The 4347-nt window shown below is 45.8% G+C and overlaps 1 pseudogene; it reads left to right on the top strand.

Annotated features, from left to right (window-relative positions):
* The first annotated feature begins 2357 nt into the window (after positions 1-2357).
* On the top strand, positions 2358-4114 carry LOC114213870 (splicing factor U2AF 26 kDa subunit-like; annotated as a pseudogene).
* Positions 4115-4347: the final 233 nt, after the last annotated feature.

The following is a 4347-nucleotide window of genomic DNA, read 5'->3' as shown; positions in this document are numbered from 1 at the left end:
TAAGGGCACAATGCAAAAATTACACACATAATTTCCAATTATAGCCCACTGGCCAGATCTTGGGAACAAGCCATATCTAATGGCTCAACATCACAGCAATGTAGTTTTTACCTGGGTGTCCATGTAGTTGTTTTTTATTTGTTTTTTGTTTGTCTTTTACTGGGAGAATTTACTCTGAACACTATTCAAGAGATACACCAATCTTACACAAACTCTTTTGGAGAATAAAATAGAGAACACTTTTTAGCTCTTTTTACAAGACCAGTTAACCTTGATTTCAAAACTTGATATGGATGTTAAAAGAAAGGAAAATTACAGACCAACCTCTCTCATAAATAGGTAACACCAATCTTACACAAACTCTTTTGGAGAATAGAAAAGAGAACAATTTCTAGCTCTTTTCACAAGACCAGTTAACCTTGATTTCAAAACTTGATAAGGATGTTAAAGGAAAATTACAGACCAACCTCTCTCCTAAACATAAAGTTTTAAAAAAATGTTAATCAAATGTAAGGAAAATGAATACAGCTATATATAAAAAGTATATTACATCAAGACAAATAAAGGTTTACTCTAGGTATCCAAGAGTGATTTATATTTGCAAATCAATCAGCCTATTCACTACATTAATAGAACAAAAGAACACCATATGGTAATCTCAACAGATGCAGAAAAATCATCTTAAACTTCTGTTTAGAAATAATACACATTACATCTCTTATTTCATTGGTCAAAACAAGTCACATTGACGATCCTAATGCCAATGGGTCAGAGAACTATAATCTGCTTCTGGAGAGGGGTACCAATCTTGCTGAACAATATTACAGTTTACCCCAGTATCTCATGTTCTAAAGTGGGACAAAGATTCAACAAGAACTGTTAGTCAATTAGGAAGAAGAAGAAATTTCCTTAATCCGATAAAGATGACTTACAAAATAAAAACTATTAAAAATCACACCCAGTGAGGAAATATTGAAAACCCTCCTCTAGAGTTTCAGAATTAGACAAGGGTGATCTTGGGCGCCTGGGTGGCTCGGTTGGTTAAGCGACTGCCTTCGGCTCAGGTCATGATCCTGGAGTCCTGGGATCAAGTCCCACATCAAGCTCCCTGCTCAGCGGGGAGCTTGCTTCTCCCTCTGACCTTCTCCCCTCTCATACTGTTTCTCTCTCTCAAATAAATAAATAAAATCTTTAAGAAAAAGAAAAAAGACAAGGGTGATCTTTATTTTTACTTCTATTCAACATTGTACTGGAGACCTCAGTGCGGTAAGGCAAGAATAGCCAAACAATCTTGAAGAACAATAAGGCTCTAATATTAAGACACTGTGACATGCAGAAGACCCACAGATCAAGGAGACAAGAGAATCCAGAAGCAGACAATTCACAGTCACCTGATTTAGGACACAGAAAGAGAGAGAGGTGGAAGAGGGAGAGAACTGATACAGACAAGGACTAGGGTGGAGCGAGTGAGGCAGCCATGTGCAATTGCAGGGTTGGATCCTGTATTTAAAGTTTTGATATTATGGGGTGCGTGGGTGGCTCAGTCTGCCAGCCCCCATCAGGCTCCCTGTTCAGTGGGGAGCCTGTTTCTCCCTCTCCCTCTGCCTGCCGCTCCCCACCCCCACCCCGCTTGTGCTCGCTCTCACCCTCGCTCTGTCAAATAAATAAATAAAATATTTTTAAAAAATAAAGTTTTGATATTTTGTTCATTGTGAATTTTGCATGAATTTTGATTTTTAAAATAGTGTTTATCTTTTTTTAAAGATTTTATTTATTCATTTGAGAAAGAGAGACGGAGAGAGAGCACAAGCAGGGGGAGTGGCAGGCAGAGGGGAGGAGAGCTGGGAGCCCGATGTGCAGCTCCATCCCTGGACCTGAGATCATGACTTGAGCGGAAGACACACGCTTAGCCATCTGAGCCACCCAGGCGCCCCACAATAGTGTTTATCCTGATTACTGAGAGGTTTTTTGGGGGAGCAGAGAGGTCGTGGAGAGGAATTGTGCGTCCTTAAATTTTATGCGGGAGAAGAGTGCTTCAATCTCCTTCCGCCAGCCAGCTCCGCTTTGTTCCTTGTCTTAAATGTGGTTACGATGACGGTTTCAAGGGTTTAGACATATGTCAAAATTCATCAAACTGTTTGCTTTAAACATGTGCAGTTTACTGTATGCTAATTATACGTCAAGACAGCTTTTTTTAAAATTCTTTTTCAAGACACCTGTTTTTTAAAAAGCAAACATATTAAGAAATAGACTGTAAGCTCATTGTGAGCGAACTTTCCCTGAAGTCGCGTTCTTCCCGCTGAGATTGGCTCACCAAAACCCAGAAGGGCAAGTCGACCCCCAACCCCACCCAACGCATGGCCCTCGGTGCCAGGGACCTGAAAGTCCCCGCGCACGCAAGACTCCGCAGGGGGCTGAGCTGGGGCTCGCCCTGCTACAGATTGGTGCCCACCCACCATTTCCTGGCCGGCGGGAATGGTCCGGAAATGCAGAGCCCGAGTACATTTTTTTTTAAAGATTTTATTTATTTATTTGACAGAGAGACCCAGCGAGAGAGGGAACACAAGCAGGGGGAGTGGGAGAGGGAGAAGCAGGCGACATAGGGCTTGATCCCAGGACTCTGGGATCATGAGCCCAGCGGAAGGCAGACGCTTAATGACTGAGCCACCCAGGCCTCCGCCCCGTGCATTTCGATTCCCAGTGGAGAAGCGGAGGCATGTCTGGGGCCCCGCCCTTTACTGGAAGCGCAGACCCCGCCCCCCGCAGGAGGCGTAGGTCGCCCCACCCCCCGAGTAGCGGTCACCGAGGGAAAGGGGGACGGCGGGGCGAACTGTAGGTACGTCCAGTTCCCCGAAATAGACCGAGCGATACCACGTGTGGTCACCCCTGGGGGGTGGGGGAATGAAGTTAAGAATGATTCGTTACGTTTTTATTATGAAATATTTCAGACGTACAAAAAGGCATACCACCACCCGCGTATCTACTTCCCACCGTAGTAAACGAAACATTTCTGCAACTGAAGAGTCTGGTATATTCCCTCCCTCCCCCCACCTTCTCGTTTCGATCTCCCCTCCTCTCCCTCCTTTGTCCATTTACAAACTACCCTTTTTATTTAGTAGAGTTAATACAATCATCTGAGCTAGTAACCAAGTGGAGTTATTTTGGAAATTCCAAAGCAATCCAAAAGTCTTGAGAATGACTTCTTCGTTTCTTCAGTTCACACCATGGAAAATCAAGGAGAGGATATATGATCCTTTTGTATACCTTGAATTCAGGAACAGTTGTAACAAAGGGGATACCTTAGTTAAAAGCACTAAATTTAATTCCCTTGTATTCATTTTACCAAATAATAATAAAGTCCTAGAAATCTCCACTAAAAGTATTAGTAAGACAGAGTTGGAGGGTGTTTAGCTTCGATATTCGGGACTGAGAAGGACAAATCGGGGCCTGCCAGCACCGGGGCCGATGTTCCCGGCTTCACAACGAACTGACTTCCACCCGCACCGGAATCCAAAAACACCGCCCAGACCGCGAACGGACCGCATTGTCACATGAGCGACAGGGAGGTGCGGGAACACTGCGATGACTCGCGGAGCTGCAGATAAAGTACGGAGAGATTGAAGAGATGAATGTGTGCAACAACCTCGTGGGCAATGTCCCTGTCAAGTTTCAGCGCAGGGAGCGTGCAGAGCAAGCCGCGGCCGAACTCGGCTGGGCGGACTGTTTGTCATGCTGAGCGGTCTCCTGTCGCGACTACCCGGAGCCAGGCTGTCGGCAGTGGACGAATGTACCCGCGGTGGCCTCTGCAACTTCATACATCCGCGGTCCCTCTTCTGGAACCTCCGACATCAGTTGTGTGTGCAAGCCCCCGGGCGCTGACGAGACCTGAACACTGTCCCGAAACCAGCGCTTAAGTCTTAAGTCCAAAATCAACCGGAACTCTAAACCCCCAAACCCAAGACCAGTCTGGATCTCCAATCCGGAGATCAGTCCCTGTGCACCTGCCCTGATGCCACCCAGGAACTCTAGTCACCCCCTGCGGTCGCATACTAGCCACTGTCCCCGAGAAGGAAACCAAGGACTTTCCCCAGACCACCGGTATGGCCGCTTCTGAGACCCTGGTTCCCTTGACCTCCATCCCTGACAGGTCCAACTGTTCCTGGCCAGGACCGCTCTCTAAAATCTCCCTGAACTCCCCAGCGCCACCCTCTACGCTCTAGCACTGCACGATGTAATCTGTTCAACGCAGGGAACTTCTCTTACCACTACCCTCCCCCCCTTAATAAAGTTCTGTGTAGAGGATTAAAAGAAAAAGTATTAGTAAAGAAGGGATTCTTAAATTTTTAA

This window comes from Eumetopias jubatus, unplaced genomic scaffold (assembly GCF_037043125.1).
Source record: "Eumetopias jubatus isolate StellerSeaLion01/CBP00866 unplaced genomic scaffold, mEumJub1_p1.0 scaffold_10, whole genome shotgun sequence".
NCBI lineage: Eukaryota > Metazoa > Chordata > Mammalia > Carnivora > Otariidae > Eumetopias > Eumetopias jubatus.
Note: the sequence above shows the minus strand (reverse complement) of the source record. Positions and strands in the feature narration are given on the sequence as shown.